Source organism: Scyliorhinus torazame, chromosome 1, assembly GCF_047496885.1.
Source record: "Scyliorhinus torazame isolate Kashiwa2021f chromosome 1, sScyTor2.1, whole genome shotgun sequence".
NCBI lineage: Eukaryota > Metazoa > Chordata > Chondrichthyes > Carcharhiniformes > Scyliorhinidae > Scyliorhinus > Scyliorhinus torazame.
The window spans coordinates 152966599-152988854 of record NC_092707.1 but is presented as its reverse complement, the minus strand read 5'-3'; the positions used below and the strand labels follow the sequence as shown (position 1 = coordinate 152988854).

Below are 22256 nucleotides of genomic sequence, written 5' to 3'. Positions count from 1 at the left end.
GTGGCTAACGATGACCTCTGTGTTTCCTCAGGAAAAACTCTCCCATAATCATTGGGAGAGGGCCCAGACTGGTGGAGGGGTGCCTGACTTAAAAATCCTCACTACCTTCGAGGTGCTTGCCCTGGAGGTGACTGGGGTGACCGAGGACAGATCGGTCACCCATGCGGAGGCTGGCGGACGCCGCAGAGGTGAGGAACCACCAGGCTCCACCCGGACGACCTGCCAAACGTGAATTGTTATTGCCTTACTGACTGACCCATCCCTCCCACTGACCACATGTCCATTCTCCCACAGGCCCTCCAGCTGACGACACCGACCCATCCTGGGTGGCATCCTCTCCTGACTCCGCCGAGAATACCTCGGAGGAGATCTGCAATGATGCAACAGTTATAGTCATGGCACAGGGGTCATCCTCACCCTCCGCCAGCGCAGATATTTGCACCTCGGTGGGACATGTTAGTGGTCTGGCTTCTGGGGCACAATCTGGTGGGCACCACACCGCTGCTGATGTACATCAGGTGGAGGCAGGAACCCCCAGGGCGAGACAGCAATCGGAGGTCTGCTGGATTCCAGGACCCAGTTGGGTCCCAGTCTGATGCTGAGCCTGTGATACAGATGCACCCGGAGCTAATGGAGATGATAGGGAGTGGCCGGGACATTCAGCAGAGATGTCAGTGTCACTCCAGCATATCCAAAGCCGATTGGAGGAGTCCCAGAGGCTATGTCCACAGGAGATGGGGCAGGCAATGTGTGGCACCGAGGCTAGCTGTAGTGGACAGCCTGGTGCATTATGTCAGCACCATGAGTGAAGGTGTCCAAGGTGTCGCGCAGTCGGTGACGGCCATGGCTGAGGGTCTCGACAGAATGTCCGACTCGCTGGGGGATGTCACCCAACACCAGGCCGACCTTGATGAGGTTCTGCGGGACATGTCCCCCTCTCAGATGGGCATGGCTGAGGCACTGCAGAGCGCATGCCCCAGTCATTGAGGAGCATCGCCATGGGCATCGACACAATGGTGTGGACCAGCTGGCAGAGCCAGATGATGCAGGGGCAGCCGCAGCTCGAACCAGCTACCCCTCCGTCCCGAGGTGAACCCAAGGGCCCTATGGGTACCAACCGGGAGGAGGGGATACTGAGTGCCAATCCGGACACGTCGCATGGAGTGGCGACGGTGGCCACCAGCTCCCCCGAGACCCACCCCTTTGATGAGGCTGCGACTCGAGGTCAGCACATGGAACAGGGTGGCACAGCTGTGCATGGGCCGCCGACAAGTGAGCCTGGGCCCTCCGGCCCCAGAGCCCCAAGGGGACACCCACTTCGAAGGCCACGGGACGAGGTAGGCAGCTGGCAGCCTCCACCTCAAATGTGCATTCTGGGGAAACACCTAGACGTAATGGTAGAGCTAGGAGGGCCAAGTACGTTGAGGATTACTGAGGGCACCGGGGGAGGGGGAGGGAGGTGGGGGTAAATGAGGGGTGGGGAGGGGGCTGGAAGGGCGGCACCATTAATTGTACAACACATTAAACACCTTTTTGCACAACTATTATGCTGTCTTTGTCACTTCTGCAATGCGGGCTGACCTCTGGACCCTTTGCCCATCTCTCCAGGCTTCTCCTCCCCACCTTCCCGTGGTGCTCAACCACCCTCCGACCGTGGACCTGTCCCCGGAGCTGTGTCATCCCCTGAGTGTTCGGATGTTGCATGTTCGGTATTGCTTCCTGCAGTGTTCAGGCACAGTATCCAGGCATCAGGGTGTGATTGGGATGCAAGGCAATGACCCCCACATGCTACATTAAAAATTTTTTTTTTAGAGTACCCAATTATTATTTTTTTCCAATTAAGGGACAATTTAGCACAGCCAATCCACCTAACCTGCACATCTTTGGGTTGTGGGGGTGAAACCCACACAGACACTCCACATGCTACATGGCCCGGCCACCCACGGGAATCCACTTGGCGTGTGTGAAATGCTCACCAAACCATGATTGCTAATTCCCTATTAGCAATGTCTACAGCTGTGCAGCCGGAAGCCTCAGCAGTCGATGGGGGTTATGGGTGGTCAGTGGGGCAGATGGGCAGGGACAAGGGTTGTCCCCAGAATGGGTACACATGATCCAGGGGCTGACATGGTGGTACTGCGAGCAGTTGCCCCCTCCGGTTTACCCCCCTCCACTGCCTCCCCCCACCCTCCCATGGTGGCCCATCCCAGCAGAGGGTCTCCCATCCCCCACTGAGCACTGGGGTGGCAAGCCCAGCACCCCCGGGCTCTTTGCATGTGAGCAAAGATGGCTGCTCACCTCCTCGGCTCCCGCACAAGCTCTTGCGCCAGGTTCACGTTTTTAAAAAGGAGTACTAATCAGACCACTTGCTGGGGAGGCCGTTGGATGTGAGGTGGCTCCCGTTCATTGTATGAAAATAGGGCTTAAGTGGTGATAATTGGTTTCTCGCCCCGCTGCGGCGAGATACTGATTTCGCCTGTGGGAGCGGACCGGTTGCTTCGCAAACTATTTGGTGTCCGGCGCGGTTCACGTTTTTGGCCTCTCCCACTATTCACCGGCCTCATTTTGTTGAGCGAGAGCGCAACAAGGCCGGAGAATCGTGCCCTCTGTGGGAGCCTCCTGTGCGCAAATTGCTGTCATACTCCCTGCATTATAACAGTAAATGCACTTCGTCGTATTGGCCACAAGCCAGCGAGAATATGGGATGTTCCGAGCTGGGAAGGCTCTCTTTCAAAACAAATTCTTTCTTTCTTTATTTTGGGCTCAATGTCCCGGCCCTTCCACCAAGAGGATTTTCTGGTCTTGCCGATGGCGAACTGCCATGGTGGGTTCCCTGGTGGCACTGCCAGTGAACAGTGCAAAATGCCATTGACATTGGCGGGGCCAGAAAATCCCCCCCCTCCCCCCCCACTGCCATCCATTGGCGGACTGCCTCTGCTTTTTCCAAACATGCTGTGGGGGTGGGGTGGTGGTTGGGGAGGAGGGGGCTTAATATCCCACTTTCTGTCTTGCCTTTTACTCTCATCAGCCTTGATACTGCACTGGTGTGTAACGTTTTATCCCTTTAAAACTGCACCTTTACTGTTCAAACTTCTACTTCTTCCATAATGAGAAAGCTGCTATATTCTAGGAATGAAAGCAAGGTTTTTTTTAATAGGATTAGCTCATTCTTGTGAATACTGTTTAATATATATTAAAATTTCCAACTAGTGGGTGAGCAGGGGCATTAATTGCAATGAACAGTACTGTGGATTATTCATAATCATGTAATGAAAAATTGATATGGAATATCTGCTATCCAGCCCTGAGCAATTAGTAATTATGGTGACCTTGCCTGTTTTTTTCTTTTTCTGATTCTTTGAGTGAAAGTCTTATTATTTGTCAATCTTAATGACTGGCATTTCTGACAAATTTAATTTATGCTGATTAATGACACAGACTTCCCAATTTGCTGTGAGCTCTGTTGGCTTTGTACGTATATGTGTGTATATTTATTTATATTTATGCGTGTGTGTGCTTGCGTGTTTATGAACAAGCCATCATCTATGATGTGAAGAGCTTTGGGGTGTCATGAATATTAATTGATGGAATAGTTGGAAAGCTATTAACATTCAAAGAGTCAATGCCCACACTTGCAGTGAGGTGAATTTCTGTGCTGTCTGAGGTGACATCAGACCCTTATTAGACTGATGTGGGTGTGATTTTGGAATTCTGCTGTTTACTTTTTAAAAGTTTGTTGTTTAACAAATTTGAAATCCTCCGTCTTTCCATTTTACCCAGCGTTTCCTCCATTTTCCAATTGGATTTCTTTGTTATCTTGTCCCAAGTAGCCTTTTTTCTGATGTGAGTCTGAACAGTGAAGGTTAGCAGGATGTTTGACTTTGTAAGGCATCATAACTAACCCCGCCTTCCATTTTGACACGGGATGGAGTTTTTACTCAGCTATGTTTTAAAAAAATATATAAATTTAGAGTACCCAATTCATTTTTCCCCCCCCCCCAATTAAGGGGAATTTAGCGTGGCCAATCCACATACCCTGCACATCTTTGGGTTGTGGGGGCGAAACCCACGCAGACATGGGGAGAATGTGCAATCTCCACACGGACAGTGACCCAGAGCCGGGATCGAACCCGGGACCTCGGCGCCGTGAGGCAGCAATGCTAACCACTGTTCCACCGTGCTGCCCTTCACTCAGCTATGTTTATGATTTCAGTACAATGTGGGGAAATCAGCCAAACCAGAGCAAAAGATCAGGGAAGTAAAGCAGATGTGTGCCTGCCACACCTAAAATCACTTATGTTTGTGGTTTTTTTTACAATCTTTTACGCTGTTTGAGATTCAATTTGCGAGATCAGGATCACAAAGTTGGCCTGACCCCCCAAGCCAAAATTCTGAGATTTTGCCCACTACCCTGGTCCAGGAGAGCCCTTCAAAACACATTACTTTCCATCCACACACTGGCCCCAATAGCCATGCTTACAAGAGTGTTATTGTATCAAAAATATGTGCAGTCAGTAGAGGAGCCCCACACAAGCCGCTGACCTCAAAGAAAGCTGCCCACATAAATCTGGCAATCACTGTGGCACCGTTTTCCCCTTTCCTGCTTGCAGTTCAAATCTGGCATCAAGTCAAGGGGAAAACTTGGTATGCATTAGCAGTGATGTCAGCAAGCAGATAAGCAAGGAATCACATTTAAGTATTCTCACAGACAGCAAACCAGGAAGTACACTGATTATCCTTAACTTTTTAATATCCTTTTGCAGGGTGCAACAATAAATGATTTAGCCATATGCATGTGATTAAGATAGAAGACGAAGTTTCATAAACAAACTTGTTAAAAATTATTATTTTAAAAATCTGTAGAATTTTTTATCATAATGGAACAATGTGACATTTCACAAATATAAAAGTAGTTTTTCAAGGTTTTTTCATGAGTTGTTTCACCATCGTTATGAACTTAGTATGCCATTAAAAACCTATTTAGCGAGGTCGCAGGTCGGATCGTTCCCGCCCGCGATGGGCAAACAGACCTGTTGAACGGACTTTTGCGGGACCTGCGACCTGGAAGGTTGAGGAGACGATAGGGAAGAGGCTTCCCCCCCCCGGGGTATGAGCAGCTGGACCAAAAGTGGTTGAATGGAGCGGCTGGGCTCGAAGCGGGAGCAGTGGGAACCCCAGGCCGGGCGGTGAAACACGGCGGACGGCAGGGACCAGGGAGCCGAGGCTCACTGGCCAAGGGAGCAGCAGATGGAGTTTTTTAAGAACTGCTTCGCCGAATTGAAGAGGGACACGTTGGACGCGATGAGGGCGGTAATGGACCAAATGGTCGAGGCCCAGGCGGTCAAGGAGAAGGCGCTCAGGGAGGTCGAGGTGAAGCTCTCCAGCCAGGCGGACATGGTGGCGGAGCTGGAGCACGAGGTGGAAGAGCTGAACGCCCGCCAGAGGAGGATGCAGGAGCAGCTTGAAGAGCTGGGGAACAGAGCCAGGAGGCAGAATTTGAGGATCATTGGCCTCCCCGAGGGCTGCGAGGGGTTGGATGTGGGTGCATACGTGAAAGGTATGCTCGAGGCGCTGATGGGACCGGAGGCCTTCCCTCGACCCCTGGAATGGGATGGGGCGCATAGAGCCTCCGGAAGGAAGCTCAGGACGGGCGACCGACTGAGGGCCTTGGTGGTTCGCTTTCACCGGCTTGCTGACAGGGAACATGTGCTGCGATGGGCCAAGGCGGAGAGGAGCAGCAGATGGGAGAATTGTGAGGTGCGTATCTAACAGGACTTGGGATCGGAGCTGGCCAAGAGGCGTGCAGGATTCATCAAGGTAAAGGCAGCCCTCTACAAAAAGGAGGTAAAGTTTGGAATGCTGTATCGTGCAAAGCTGTGGGTTACGTTTGAGGAACTCCACTACTACTTTGAGACACCAGAACAGGTTTGGACTTTTATTAAAGAAAAGAAGCTAGACTTGACCTAACGGGCACTTAGTTGTCTCAGTGCTGTACAGTGACGGCGGTCCGTTAACCTAATTTGCTCTGCCTAGGTGTGGACTTTTATTAAAAGAAGAAGTTGGACTTGAACTAAAGGACTCTGGGTTCTCAGAGCTTTTGTGTGGCGGTGGTTCGTTAAATTATCCTGTACTGTAATGTTCTATCCAAGATTGTTTTCAGCCGGGACAGAGAGCGGGGGCTGGATGGCACATTGTGTAGGGTGTTCTTGAGGGATAGCATCGTGTTGGGGGGGGAGGTAGAGAGAGGGGCCATGCGCTTGGTACCTTTTGGTGGGAGATCGGGGCCTCGGAGAGGGGGATGGGCTAGGGGCTGGTTAGGGGACTTGAAAGGACATGGTGAGATACAATCAGGTTAATGGTGTGTGGCGGGAGGGCCCGAGCGCTCGGGTGGTAGACAGACAGGCGCCAAGGGCAGGGGTCAGCATAGCTAGCGTAGGTCAGGGGGCCCCAGGGAGAGTAGGAGGAGGGGCGGGCTAGGGCCCAGCGCAGGGCTGGCCTGGCAGGTCAGGCCTGGGGGGGGGGGGGGGGGGGGGGGGGGGGAGGTTGGGAGAGGGCAGCCGGGAAGGAGAGCAGAGAAGACTTAAGTGGGCAAGGCAGGGGGGGGTCCAGGGATCCCCCGGGGTAGAAGGTCGCTTGCAGACTCTCAGGGAACAGCGCAGGAAACCGACAGCAGCAGCACCTGAGGGGAGGGGGGGGGGGGGGGTTAGAGCCACGTTAGTTTAGTTGAACATGTGGGGCAGGGCAAACAGAGTTGATTGGGGAAGTGCTTTATTAACATGTTTATTCTATCCCACTGTTTGTTTTCACTATGTTAAGGCTCTTTGCATAAGGTCTGTTTTCTCTCTGGAAATGTTACAAATTTGATTTAAATAAAATTAAAAAGAAAAAGACAAACAAACCTATTTAGCAGCAAGGATGAGCCTGATACAGTTTAAGATGGTGCACAGGGTGCATATGACACGGGCGAGAATAAGTGGGTTCTTTCAGGGGGTAGCAGATGAGTGTGAGAGGTGTGGGCGGGGGCCAGCGAATCACATGTTTTGGGGTTGTGAAAAATTGGGAAGATTCTGGGCGGGAGTGTTCGTGGTCTTAGCCAGGATAGTGGAGGAGGAGGTGGACCCAGACCCTTTGGTGGCGATATTTGGGGTTTCAGAGAAGCCGGAGCACATGGAGAGGAGGAAGGCCGATGTCTTGGCCTTCGCCTATCTGATTGCACGGCGGCGAATTTTGCTGGAGTGGCGGTCGGCATCGCCACTGGGGGTAGCGGCTTGGTTGGGTGGCCTGTACGATTTCCTACGATTAGAGAAGATAAAGTTTGAGCTAAGGGGCTCTTCAGGGGGGTTTGAGGAAAGGTGGGGGATGTTTGTGACCGTGTTTGAGGGACTGTTCGTCGCGGGGGAGGGGAGGTGAAAAAGGGGAAAAATCTGTACAGACTGTATAATTGATTGTTGGGAAGTATGTTTCCCGGGGTGTTTATTCACTGTAACCTGTTTTGATACATGTTTGTAATAAAATAACATTAAAAAAAAACCTATTTAGCTCATTCAACAAGGGGTAACTTTTTCAAGGGTGTTTACAGTAAAGCTAATAGCATAAGAGGACAAGTCCTCGACAGTTATGATTTCTAACTGATTGCATTCTCTGGGGACTTCAACCATGCACCTCACGGAGAAGTGTCTACTGATGACAACCTCTGGATTCCTGTGTTTAACTGTGTATGTGCAGGCACCAGTATTTGCGACCAAATTCAGAAGAGGAATGATGGAAAATGCTGATCAGTTTCATTGTCATTACTACTGCAAAAGCAGGCCAAATTCATTTACTCACAAACTAACCAGTGTGTACCAATGAAACTATGAAAGGGATCTATGTAGATTTTTCAAGTCAATTCAGTGATTTAGGGGGCAGCACGGTGGCGCAGTGGTTAGCACTGCTGCCTCAAGGTGCTGAGGTCCCAGGTTCGATCCCGGCTCTGGGTCACTGTCCGTGTGGAGTTTGCACATTCTCCCCATGTTTGCGTGGGTTTCGCCCCCACAACCCAAAGATGCGCAGGGTCGGTGGATTGGCCACGCTAAATTGCCCCTTAATTGAAAAAAATGAAATGGGTACTCCAAATTAAATAAAATAATAAATTCAGTGATTTAAAATTAGGTTATGCTCAGGTGAATATGTATTATAAATGCTTACCTTTCTGTGATAAACCCATTTGCAACTGCATTACTAAAATTGCACCACGGTTAGCAGCTTTGAATTCAGTAAAGAATACTTTTAATAGAAAGAAAATTAAAGAATTGTATCTATTACACTGCCCAATTGTATTGGTTCATGGAAGACTTTACACTGATGGGTATGCACATGGTTTTAAAAAAAAATCAGAAACTTGCATTGTAACCAGCGCAATTATGGGTGAAGTTTAGGTGCAATTTCCTGATAATGTTCAAGCTGAAACTCTGCTCCCAATTCTTTATTACACTAGAGTGCTTCTATAGTTAGCTGCTCTAGTCTGACTGTGAAATATTTCTCTCTCGTGACTAACCCAGGAGAATCATGAAAGCCAATAGTATAGAACACAACAGGCGTAGGAAAGAGGGGTTTATTGAGAGGCAGTTGTTGAGTTTTTTCAGACTTTGGTTTAAAAGTCGGAGTTGAGGACAGTGAGTGATTAAGACATTCTTTAGCTTTGAGCTCCTAAGAAAGAATAAAAGTATGAGATCACAAATGTAAAGAAGTGAGGTGGAGGTTTTTAAATTGTGCTGATGAGGTTCGTTGATATATTAAATCTTAGAATTCCTACAGTGCAGAAGGAGGCCATTCAGCCCAAGTCCCCAACGACTCTCCGAAAGAGAACCCCACCTAGGCCCAGTCCTTCACTCAACCTGCACATCTTTGAACAATAAACAATAATTTAGAATGGCCAGTCCACCTAACCTGCATATCTTTGGACTGTGGGAGGAAACCAGAGAACCTGGAGGAAACGCAGACATGGGGAGAAAGTGCAAACTTCACACGAACCCGGGACACTGGCCCTGTGAGGTAGTAGTGCTAGCCACTGTGTCGCCATGCCTTTGAGCTCCTAAGAAGGAACAAAAGTAGGAGATTGCAAATATGAATAAGCGAGACGGAAGTTTTAAAATTGTGCTGATGAGGCCTGCTGATTTCTAACATAGAGATCTGATTATGAGTCTTAATATGTTGATCAATGTTGTGACTGAGATTTATTGTTCTTGTTATGCAGGTATGAACCAGTCGTCACTGGGTATTGACACTCACTATCCATCAATCATTTGCATATACACCCAGGATCAGCTGGACACTGCATCACATTTCAAAGAGGTGAGTCACTGAAAGGAGATCTCTCCTTTCAGTATGGTCATTATAGGTCAATGGCACTTTCATTTACTTTGAACCCAGAGGCAACAGATTGGAGTTTAGATTGCTGCTCACATCAAAAAACAACTAAGCCACAAGACTCTTGGAGGGTTGGGTGTCACATTTGAAGAGATCAAACATTGGAGAATAGAAGAATCTGCATGGTGCATTTTGGCTATTTTTCAGTAATTGAAGAGATATATTCATAGTGATCCAGAAGAATATGGTAGGCACCATCTATCCACAAAGCACTCAATCAAGACACGCTCCTGATATACATCCAGTCAATAATCCATCTACACGCCCATGAATCAATTTAACAACCTTTTACACATACAGTAATCCACCTAATTACCAATCCAGGCACCCAAAATGCGAGCCTGAACAACAGCAAATTGCATTTCTGTATAGTGCCTTGAGCACAGTGAAATGTCCCAAGGTCTTTCACACAGGTTGATGGGTGGAGGCCTATGCTGAATATTAATATTGGCATTGACCAGTTGGGCCAAACATCAAACCTCTATGCTGTAGACACCATGGCAAGATTTTTCGGATAGTTGATTTCTTGCCTTGCCACTGAGAAAGTCAGCAGTGAATGCATCTCCATTGATGTTGGCAACCCAGCCGCATTTAACGCTCCTCAGAACAGTACTCACCTCAGAGAGCTGCTGGCCTGCCTGATTGAGCTCCTCATCTGAGGAGCCTCATCTGGAAAGATGCCATTTCTGTGGGTTCCAACCTCAGAGGGTAGGATAAAGTTAATTTTAAAAATAAAATCACCGCTGATGGAGGATAACCCCTATGGTGAAAGCATGAGGGTTGCAGAGGCTACCTTCGGTGTCAATGGTTGCTCTTTGATTAAAGAAACACTCCCGCACCGGGCTGCTCTGGGAGTCTGCCGACATTAGTGGTGGGCAACTGGCGGCCCAGGGCCCACATGAGGCCCGTGAGTTCTGAGTGCGGACCACAACATTTTGTTGACTGTTACCCATAAGTAGGGTTGCCACATTCCACTGATTTCCGTAGTTTTTTCCTACCGGTATAGCTGAAGTGAGGGCAAGTGAAGTGAGGTATGCGCTGATTGTCCACAATACTGACTGAGAGCCATGTAGTCCCTCTGTGTCCAAAGTGTAAATATTTCTTTTGTATTTGCCATTTGAAGTTTATGGTTCCATGAATATATAAAAGATTAAGAATTATCTACAACTTGTTATGAAATATTCAGCATGTATTTAATGTATTTAATCTTGGTCACTGTCCATGTGGACTTTGCACATTCCTCCCGTGTCTGCGTGGGTCTCACCCCCCACAACCCAAAAAGATGTGCAGGGTGTTGTGTTATGCTGCTTCGGATAACACAGGCTGCTACTTGATGCAGCCTTAACTAAAGGATGCTCCAGACTCTGAAATGAGTTCAATGTGTTTATTGAACTATGAACACATTTCTCAAATGAGTTTGTCTCTGCTAATCTAACTGTAGTAACTCAGTCTAATTGTATCAGCTTGCTCTAAGCCAAGTGCTGGGGTGTGATGCTGCTGATCAACCCTGTCTAACTCTCTAGATGTCTGTCTGTGGAAAGAGGCAGGGTGTGAGTGCCTCATCCCTTTTATAGTGTTTATGTCATGCCCCCCTGTGATGAAACCACCTCTGAGTGTCCTGACTGCCCATTGGTTGTGTCCTTTTCTGAGTGTTCATTGGTTGCATATTTGCATATCATGACACAGGATAGGTGAATTGGCCATGCTAAATTTCCCCTTAATTGTAAAAAAATGAATTGGGTACTCTAAATTTTTTTAAAAACAAAATGTATTTAATCTTATTCATGGGGCCATGATAAGTGAACAAGCCAGATTTCAATCTTGCGGCCCACTGAGGTGAAGGAGGGCCACTCTTGCAGCCCACTCACTAGCCTAGGTTGCCCATCGCTGGTCTACATTCAGCTGCTGGCTCCTCCAAGTGGTGGTGAATCGATCCACTGTCAGCAATATGTTGACAGTATGGTAAAGTGGCTTTTATGTATTAACATTGGCTTCACTATTCCTTGTGGTGGCAAGCCTTTCCGCTACCCTTACCCGCCATCAGTAAAGTTCCCCGATGACGCGGCAAGGTTGGGAAATCGGATTTGACTGGCCTCCTGCCTCTTTCCCACCACATGTGAACTGGTAAAATTCTCCCCCCTAAGGACAGCACGGTGGCGCAGGGAGTTAGCCCTGCTGCCTCGCGGCGTCGAGGTCCCAGGTTTGATCCCGGCTCTGGGTCACTGTCCGTGTGGAGTTTTCACATTCTCCCCGTGTTTGTGTGGGTTTCACCCTCACAAACCAAAAGATGTGTAGGCTAGGTGGATTGGCCACACTAAATTGCCCCTTAATTGGAAAAAATTAATTGGGTACTCTCAATTTATTTTTTAAAAGTTATCCCCCTTGTAATTTTGATGTTATGAAACAAAATTTACTACTGAACCATATAAAGAGACATTAGGACAAGGGGGACAAAAAAGACAGTCTTACAAGAGGAGGGGGTGGGGAGCTTTAGGGAGGGAGTGCGGGAGCTCAGGGCCATGGCAGCTGAAGGCAGAGCTGCCAATAATGGAGCGAAGAAAATCTGCTACTCAGGAAATCAAAGTTCGAGAAGCGCAGGGATTTTGAAGAGTTGTAGGACTGGAGGAGGTTACAAAGATGGGGGTGTGGCCGGGCTGCAGTGGAGGGCCAAGGCTGTAGGAATTTGAACATAATGCTGAAATTTTAAAATCGAGGCATTGACAGATAAAAAGTTGAATTGGCATCTCCCTCAACCAGTTATACATAAAATTGCCCTCTCCTGCAGACAGTTGTTATTGTAGTCAGTGTCTGAATCTCCTTACTGGCTCTTTGTCCAAGAGATACTTTGTTGAGGACAGAGGTCAGGGAACATGCCATTACCTTACTGCTCTGAGCAAGTGATTTGTTCCCTAGCCTCAGCCAAGCGGTTATGCCAATTGCATGCATTCACACACTGGTTCTAATGGTGTAAAAACTAAGAAGACTTCATCTACCTTCTTTTATCTCCTTCATTAAATTTTACTTTTGTCTTTCTAATTTTATTCTCATGACTTTCTTTGGCTCTATTTCCTTTTTACTCTTTCTCTCACTCTCTTTTTATTTTATCTGTTTTTATCATTATCCATGTCTTCCTAAATATTGTTTGTTTCCAATGATCTATATTGTTTATTTCTATTTTATTTGTATGTCTATTTTGTTCTATTTCTCCTTTGTTTTTTAACATAAATTCAGAGTACCCAATTTTCTTTTCCAATTAAGGTGCAATGTAGCGTGGCCAATCCACCTACCCTGCACATCTTTTTTGGATTGTGGGGGTGAGACCCACGCAGCCGCGGGGAGGATGTGCAAGCTCCACACGGACAATGACCCGGTGCCGGTTCTCTCATTCTCTCTATATCTGGCTCTGCTTCTCTTATTTTCTATCATTCTATGTCTCCGTCTCTGCTTCTCTATCTCTTCATGTTTTCACGTTCATCTCTTGGCCTCCATCTCTTCTTAACTGTCGCTTGTTCTCTATCTCTCTGTACCTGTCTCTGTTGCTTGCTCATTATTCTCCATACCTCTGTTTCTATCCCTTGTTCGGCATCGCACCATAACTCTGACTGTACGTCTGTTGCCCTCTATCTGTCTCACAGACAGTGCTTCGGCATCAGAATGAATTACAAAGTGGTTCTGTGGATGGTCTGTCAGAGCTGGTTAAGGTGATATGGCTGCAGTGATACCTGACCCAGCTTGCTTTGGCTTGTTTGTGACTGCCATCTGTTGTAGAACAGATTTAGTCCAGCTTCCCTATTGTGAGAGACTGTTTAGCACTGGAATGCTCAGTCATTGCTGTAGGCCTAGCTTTCCCCACGCAGAGTTGGCCCAACACCTCTGTGTACTGATTAGATGCAGAATAGAAGTTGTTCATCTCTGTATTTTAAGCCAAATATTCTGCAGCTTGCAATCTAAGGCTGAAATCTAAGAATGCAAATTGCCTTTGAAGACATGACCACTTGCATTTATAGAACTTTGAATGTAATAAAATATCCCAGAGCTATTCACGGGAGTGTTAACAGTTCACAAAGGGTTGGTCAAAGAGGTAGGCTGAACAGGAGTATAGCGAGGTGGAGATTGTCATGTGAGAGTACCTTTAAGAAATGGGTGCTTAAGAAATGTACCTTTAAGAAATGGGTGTTTATCAATGATGTCAGAGTGTGGGTGGAGCTGGGCTGTCTGTCAGCTTCTTACTTTTGTTTTTGAGCAGGCTGCAGGGTGTGTTTTAGTTTTGTTTTCAGTGTTGGAGCTCGAAGCCAGACCAAGCAGGTGTACTGCTGTTCTCTCTGCCATCAAAAGACTATCTCTTGATCATTTGGTGAATTCAGAATTATAAATGTTCTCTGTAGTGAATGTAAACCTAATGTGCTTCTGTTAAAAGGTGTTTTTAAGTCGTATGGATGTTAAAAGGAAAGCTTAAAGGATTACTTAGTGTTGTAGTCTTTGGGGGTTTTATTTGAATTGATGGTCGCTAAGATGTTCACTGTATGTTTTAAAAAGGTTAACTTGAGTTCATAGAATAAACATTGTTTTGCTTTTAAAAAATACTTTTCCATTTCTGCTGTACCACACCTGTAGAGTGGGCCGTGTGCTCCCCATTCCACAATCTAGTAAAAGTTGTGGGTCAGGTGAACTCCATGATACACTTCGGGGTTCTCTAAATCCTGGCCCATAACAAATTGGGGGCTCATCTGGGATAAAAGTCTATCTATTGGATTGGCTTAGTGAACTTAAAGACTGTGAGGGGTGAGCATATTGTGGTTGTTTTTCAGGTGTGGTATTCTAGTTTAAGTGGGGAGTGTGTTGCGGACAATGGCTCTTTCAGAGGCTCAGAAGTTTTTTGGGGTGGAGACGGTCACACGCAGTACCTTACGGACAGAGACTAAAAGCTGACTGTTAGATTTGGCAAAAACATTGCAGTTAACGTTACCTGACAAAATGCGAAAAGATGAGTTAATTATGGCTGTGGCTCAGCATTTAAAGTTGCCTGAGATACAGTTTGACTCATTGGGAATGGCAAAAATTCAGTTACAACTTAAACAAATGGAACATGAGAAAGAATTAAAGCAGCTTGAATACGAAAGAGAGAGAGAGGAAAAAGAAAGACAAAGAGAAAGAGCAAGAGAGGAAAAAGAAAGAAAGAGAGAGGAAAACGAAAAGGGGAGTGAAGAAAGGAGAAAAGAAAGCAGAACAAAAAGAAAGAGAAAGGGAGATACAGATCTGGGAAAAAGATAAAGAGAGAGAGTTTGAACTCCAGAAAATGGCCATGAAACATGACAGTCAGTTAAAATTGGCAGACATAAAGTTGGATGATAGTGATGAGGATAGTGAGAAAGAGCATCAAAGTCGTAGGCTTGGTGGGATCTATTTAAATATGTCCAAGCATTGCCAAGGTTTGACGAGAAGGAAGTGGAAGTCTTTTTCATTTCATTTGAGAAGGTAGCTAAACAAATGAAATGGCCACAGGACATGTGGGTATTACTGATTCAAACAAAGCTGGTAGGTAGGGCTGGTGAAGTGTTTGCATCAGTACCGGAGGAGGTATCTGGGACATATGAGGAGGTGAAAAAATCCATCTTAGGTGCATATGAACTAGTGCCTGAAGCCTGCAGGCAAAGGTTTAGAAATTTAAGGAAAGAATTTGGTCAACGTACATGATGTTTGAAAGGATCAAACAGAGCAATTTTGATAAGCGGATAAGGACTTTGAAAATCGACCAAACGTATGAAGCTCTCAGAGAAATTATACTTTTGGAGGAGTTTAAAAATTCAATTCCTGATGTAGTGAGAACTCATGTGGAAGAGCAGAGGGTTAAAACTGTGAGATTAGCAGCAGAAATGGCAGGTGATTGTGAATTAGTTCATAAATCAAAGGTTGGTTTCCGACATCAGTTTCAGCCTGTGAGGGATCGAAACTGGGGAAAAGAGAAATACTCAAGTGGTAAAGGTAAATGTGATCTGATGGGAAATAATAAGAAGAGTGTACCTCAGATTAAAAAAGAAATCCAGGCGGCTGGAAGAGACATGAAAAATTTCAAATGTTTTCACTGTAATAAACTAGGCCATGTAAAGTCACAGTGTTGGTGGTTGAAGAAAAGCACTGGGAAGGCTGATGTGGTAAAATAGGATAAGACAGAGGGGTTTGTGAAAGTGGTAAAGGAAAGCCCAAGTGAAGCGAAGGAGGTGCAAAAGATTGTACAGCCTGAGGTGATTGATAAGAAGGTGCCAGATCTCTTTAAAGAATTTACTTGTGTGGGTAAAGTTTACTCGTGTATCAGGAGGAGCAGGTAAAGAAGTCACAATTTTAAGAGATACGGGAGCTAGTCAATCTTTAATGGTAAGAGATGAGGAGTTATGTAGTCTATGAAGAATGTTGCCAGAAAAGGTGGTAATATGTGGAATTCAGGGTGAGAGGAGTAGTGTTCAATTATATAAGGTAAGATTGGAAAGTCCAGTGAAGAGTGGTGAAGTGGTAGTAGGAGTAATAGAGAAACTATCTTGTCCAGGAATACAGTTTATCTTGGGTAATGATATAGCTGGATCGCAGGTGGGAGTGATGCCTACTGTGGTTGATAAGCCAGTGGAAAATCAGACAACTGAAGGTTTGAAGGACGAATATCCTGGGATTTTTCCGGATTGTGTGGTAACAAGGTCGCAAAGTCACAGGTTAAGACAAGAGGAGAAATCAAAGAGTGAAGATGAAGTTAAAGTGCCATTATCAGATACGATTTTTGATCAGATGGTTGAAAAAGAACAAGAACTGGTGGAGGATGCGGTGGATATTTTTAATTCAGGAAAATTGGTGGAGTTACAACAAAAAGATGTAGAAATAAAACGGATGTATCAGAAAGCATACATGGAAGAGGAATCTGCGTATATACCAGAGTGTTATTATCGTATAAGTGATGTCTTGATGAGAAAATAGAGACGTTGACATATGCAGGCGGATGAAATATGGGCAGAAGTTCATCAACTAGTATTGCCGGTAGGGTATAGAAAGGAGGTGTTGTGATTTGCACATGAGGTACCAGTGTGAGATCATTTGGGAATAAGGAAAACTCAAGCTAAAATCCAGAAACATTTTTATTGGCCTGGTCCACATAAAGATGTAGTTAAATTTTGTCAATCATGTCACACATATCAAATGATAGGGAAACCTCAAGCAGTGATAAAACCAGCGCCCTTAATCCCTATTCCAGCATTTGAGCAACCTTTTACAAGGGTCCAAATTGATTGCGTAGGACCGCTTCCTAAAACGAAAAGTGGGAATCAATATCTTTTGACTATAATGGATGTGCCTACCAGGTTTGCAGAGGCCATTCCAGTACGTAATATTACAGCTAAAATGATTGTGCAGGAATTACTTAAATCCTATACTAGATATGGACTACCCACAGAAATACAATCAGATCAAGGATCACATTTTACCTTGAGATTATTCAAAGAAGTTATGGATAGCTTAGGAATAAAACAATTTAAATCAACTGGGTACCATCCAGAATTGCAGGGAGTGTTCGAAAGGTGGCATCAGACATTAAAGACAATGTTGAGGGCTTAATGTCATGATTATCCAGAGGATTGGGATAAAGGAATTCCATTTGTACTGTTTGCAATTAGGGATGCTCCTAATGAGTCAACCAAATTTAGTTCTTTTGAACTAATTTTTGGTCATGAGGTAGGAGGACTACTTAAATTGATTAAGGAAAAATTGGTGAGTGAGAAATCAGAAATTACATTATTGGATTACGTGTCAAATTTTAGGGAACGATTAAATAGAGCAGGTGAATTGGCTAGACAACATTTAAAAGTTGCACAAAATGTGATGAAACGGGTAGCGAACAAAAAATCCAAAGTTCGTAGTTTTGCCAGTGGAGATAAAGTTTTAGTGTCGTTACCAGTGGTAGGTGAACCTTTAAAAGCAAGGTTTTGTGGACCTTATCAGATTGAAAGGAAATTAAGTGAGGTGAATTATGTGGTAAAAACACCAGATAGAAGGAAGACTCACCGAGTGTGTCATGTGAATATGCTTAAAAGGTACTTTGAAAGGGAAGGAGAGAAAAGGAGGAGGTTTTAATGATTCTAACTCAAAGTGACGAACCAAATCCAGTTGACTGTGAATTTGACATACCTCAAATTATATTGGAAAATGAGGATGTTAAAAATTGGGATAAGTTGTTGAGTTACCTTCCAGAGGAAAAACAAACTGACCTGAAAGAGTTATTGATATCACATGGGCAAGTTTGTGGAGATAAATTGGGAAGTACTAAAATGGCTATACATGATGTAGATGTGGGAAATGCTGTTCCGATCAAACAACATCCATACAGATTTAACCCTTTAAAATTGCCACAGGTTAACAGAGAGGTTGAGAGTATGCTTAAAAATGGCAAAATTGAAGTGGGTTGCAGCCAATGGGACTCACCCATAGTGATGGTACCTAAACCAGACGGTACCCAACGGTTGTGTGTGGACTATAGAAAGGTTAATGCAGTTACAAGAATGGACTCTTATCCTATCCCACGTTTGGAGGATTGCATTGAGAAAGTGGGACAGTCAGTTTTATTTCCAAACTGGATTTACTTAAAGGTTACTGGCAGGTACCTTCATCCGAAAGGGCAAAGGAGATTTCAGCTTTTGTGACTCGAGATGGTACATATCAATTCAAAGTTATGCCATTTGGCATGAAAAACGGCCCAGCCACATTTCAACGGTTAATTAACAAAGTTGTTTCAGGATTACCCAATTGTGCGGTATACATCGACAATCTGGTAATTTTCAGCCAGACATGGAAAGAACATTTAAATCATCTGATGGAGTTATTCGATCGACTTCAGGAGGCAGGTTAGGTGATAAACCTAGCCAAAAGTGAATTTGGGAAAGCCCAAATCACTTTCCTTGGCCATACAATTGGACAGAGTCGAATGGTCACATGGGATGTGAAACCAACAGTTATTGAGGAGTTTCTGATACCCTCAAGACGAAGGAAATAATGCGATTCATTGGCATGAGTGTATTTGATCGAACATTTGTGCAAACGTTTTGTAGCATGGTTGCTCCACTGATGGACTTGCTGTAGAAGCGTCAAAAATTTCAGTGGACAGCGGACTTTCAACAGGCATTTGACTGCCTGAAAGCTGTGATAACCAATGCTCCTGTGTTGGAGAATTACAAGGGACTCTGAGATCAGATTGAACTAAAGTATCTGACGTTAAAGAAAAATGCCACGGCGTAGAGAAATGGATGGATCGTGCAGAGGCCTTCTTGCCCAAAGAGACTGTCAATCACAACGGATTATTTCAGTTGGAGGAAGAAGAACAAAAATGGACTATATTATTGTACCTGTTTGCGTGTGTTGTTTTTTTTTAAACAAAAAAGTATATTTACTGTGTACATTTCTTGAAGGATGGTGAAAAGATGAAAAATGAAACCATCTTGAAGTTGATGGTTTATTTTTTTTCTTGGGGGGGATGTCATGTGAGAGTACCTTTAAGATATGGGTGCTTAAGAAATGTACCTTTAAGAAATGGATGTTTATCAGTGATGTCAGAGAGTGGGTGGAGCTGGGCTGTCTGCCAGCTTTTTCCTTCCGTTTTTGAGCAGGCTGCAGGGTGTGTTTTAGTTTTGTTTTCAGCGTTGGAGCTGAAGCCAGACCAAGCAGGTGTACTGCTGTTCTCTCTGCCATCAAAAGACTCTCTCTTGATCATTTGGTGAATTCAGAATTATAAATGTTCTCTGCAGTGAATGTAGACCTAATGTGCGTCTGTTAAAAGGTGTTTTTAAGCCGTAGGAGGTTAAAAGGAAAGCTTAAAGGATTACTTAGTGTTATAGTCTTTGGGGGTTGTATTTGAATTAATGGTTGCTAAGATGTTCACTGTATGTTTTAAAAAGGTTAACTTGAGTTCATAGAATAAACATTGTTTTGCTGTTAAAAAATACTTCTCTGTCAGTACTGAGGGACTGCCGCACTGTCAGATGGTCAGTACTGAGGGAGTGCCGCACTGTCAGAGGGTCAGTACTGAGGGAGCACCGAACTGTCAGATGGTCAGTACTGAGGGAGCGCCGCACTGTCAGAGGATTAGTACTGAGGGAGTGCTGCACTGTCAGAGGGTCAGTACTGAGGGAGCGCCGCACTGTCAGAGGGTCAGTACTGAGGGAGTGCTGCACTGTTAGAGGGTCAGTACTGAGGGAGCGCCGCACTGTGGGAGGGTCAGTACTGAGGGAGCGCCGCACTGTCAGAGGTTCAGTACTGAGGGAGTGCTGCACTGTCAGAGGGTCAGTACTGAGGGAGTGCCGCACTGTGGGAGGGTCAGTACTGTGGGAGCTCCGCACTGACAGAGGGTCAGTACTGAGGGAGCTCCGCGCTGTCAGAGGGTCAGTACTGAGGGAGTGCCGCACTGTCAGAGGGTCAGTACTGAGGGAGCTCCGCACTCTCAGAGGGTCAGTATTAAGGGAGTGCCGCACTGTCAGAGTGTCAGTACTGAAGGAGTGCTGCACTGTCAGAGGGTCAGTACTGAGGGAGTGCTGCACTGTCAGAGGGTCGGTACTTGGGGAGCGCCGCACTGCCAGAGGTTCAGTACTGAGGGAGTGCCGCACTGTCAGAGGGTCAGTACTGAGGGAGTGCTGCACTGTCAGAGGGTCGGTACTTGGGGAGTGCCGCACTGCCAGAGGTTCAGTACTGAGGGAGTGCCGCACTGTCAGAGGGTCAGTACTGAGGGAGTGCTGCACTGTCAGAGGGTCAGTACTGAGGGAGTGCTGCACTGTTAGAGGGTCAGTACTGAGGGAGCGCCGCACTGTGGGAGGGTCAGTACTGAGGGAGTGCTGCACTGTCAGAGGGTCAGTACTGAGGGAGTGCTGCACTGTCAAAGGGTCAGTACTGAGGGAGCGCCGCACTGTCAGAGGGTCAGTACTGAGGGAGCTCCGCACTCTCAGAGGGTCAGTACTGAGGGAGTGCCGCACTGTCAGAGGGTCAGTACTGAGGGAGCGCCGCACTGTCAGAGGGTTAGTACTGAGGGAGTGCTGCACTGTCAGAGGGTCAGGACTGAGGGAGCGCCGCACTGTCAGAGGGTCAGTACTGAGGGAGTGCCGCACTGTCAGAGGGTCAGTACTTGGGGAGTGCCGCACTGCCAGAGGGTCAGTAATGAGGGAGTGCCGCACTGTGGGAGGATCAGTACTGAGGGAGTGCCGCACTGTCAGAGGGTCAGTACTGAGGGAGTGCCGCACTGTCAGAGGGTCAGTACTGAGGGAGTGCTGCACTGTCAGAGGGTCAGTACTGAGCGAGTGCTGCACTGCCAGAGGGTCAGTACTGAGGGAGCGCCACACTGTCAGAGGGTCAGTACTGAGGGAGTGCCGCACTGTCAGAGGGTCAGTACTGAGGGAGCGCCGCACTGTCAGAAGGTCAGTACTGAGGGAGTGCTGCACTGTCAGAGGGTCAGTACTGAGGGAGTGCTGCACTGTGGGAGGGTCAGTACTGAGGGAGCGCCGCACTGTCAGAGGGTTAGTACTGAGGGAGTGCCGCACTGTCAGAGGGTCAGTACGGAGGGAGCGCCGCACTGTGGGAGGGTCAGTAATGTGGGAGCTCCGCACTGTCAGAGGGTCAGTACTGAGGGAGCTCCGCAAAGTCAGAGGGTCAGTACTGAGGAAGCTCCGCAATGTCAGAGGGTCAGTACTGAGGAAGCTCCGCACTCTCAGAGGGTAAGTACTGAGGGAGTGCCGCACTGTCAGAGGGTCAGTACTGAGGGGGTGCTGCACTGTCAGAGGGTCAGTACTGAGGGTGTGCTGCACTGTCAGAGTGTCAGTACTGAGTGAGTGCTGCACTGTCAGAGGGTTAGTACTTGGGGAGCGCCGCACTACCAGAGGGTCAGTACTGAGGGAGTGCTGCACTGTCAGAGGGTCAGTACTGAGGGAGTGCTGCACTGTCAGAGGGTCAGTACTGAGGGAGTGCCGCACTGTCAGAGGGTCAGTACTGAGGGAGTGCCGCACTGTCAGAGGGTCAGTACTGAGGGAGTGCTGCACTGTCAGAGGGTCAGTACTGAGGGAGTGCTGCACTGCCAGAAGTTCAGTACTGAGGGAGCGCCACACTGTCAGAGGGTCAGTACTGAGGGAGTGCCGCACTGTCAGAGGGTCAGTACTGAGGGAGTGCCGCACTGTGGGAGGGTCAGTACTGAGGGAGCGCCGCACTGTCAGAGGGTCAGTAGTGAGGGAGCTCCGCACTGTCAGAGGGTCAGTACTGAGGGAGTGCCGCACTGTCAGAGGGTCAGTACTGAGGGAGCTCCGCACTCTCAGAGGGTCAGTACTGAGGGAGTGCCGCACTGTCAGAGGGTCAGTACTGAGGGAGTGCTGCACTGTCAGAGTGTCAGTACTGAGGGAGTGCTGCACTGTCAGAGGGTCAGTACTGAGGGAGTGCTGCACTGTCAGAGTGTCAGTACTGAGGGAGTGCTGCACTGTCAGAGGGTCAGTACTGAGGGTGTGCTGCACTGTCAGAGTGTCAGTACTGAGGGAGTGCTGCACTGTCAGAGGGTTAGTACTTGGGGAGCGCCGCACTGCCAGAGGGTCAGTACTGAGGGAGTGCTGCACTGTCAGAGGGTCAGTACTGAGGGAGTGCCGCACTGTCAGAGGGTCAGTACTGAGGGAGTGCCGCACTGTCAGTGGGTCAGTACTGAGGGAGTGCTGCACTGTCAGAGGGTCAGTAGTGAGGGAGCGCCACACTGTCAGAGGGTCAGTACTGAGGGAGTGCCGCACTGTCAGAGGGTCAGTACTGAGGGAAGGCCGCACTGTGGGAGGGTCAGTACTGAGGGAGCACAGCACTGTCAGAGG

The 22256-nt window shown here is 47.0% G+C and overlaps 1 long non-coding RNA gene across 1 annotated transcript in view; it reads left to right on the top strand.

Annotated features, from left to right (window-relative positions):
* Positions 1–22256, top strand: part of LOC140415063 (uncharacterized) — a 125756-nt gene that overhangs the window by 51824 nt on the left and 51676 nt on the right. Inside the window, exon 2 of the long non-coding RNA XR_011944189.1 lies at positions 9236–9333. This is a non-coding gene — a long non-coding RNA (uncharacterized lncRNA). The remainder of the gene's footprint in view (positions 1–9235; positions 9334–22256) is intronic.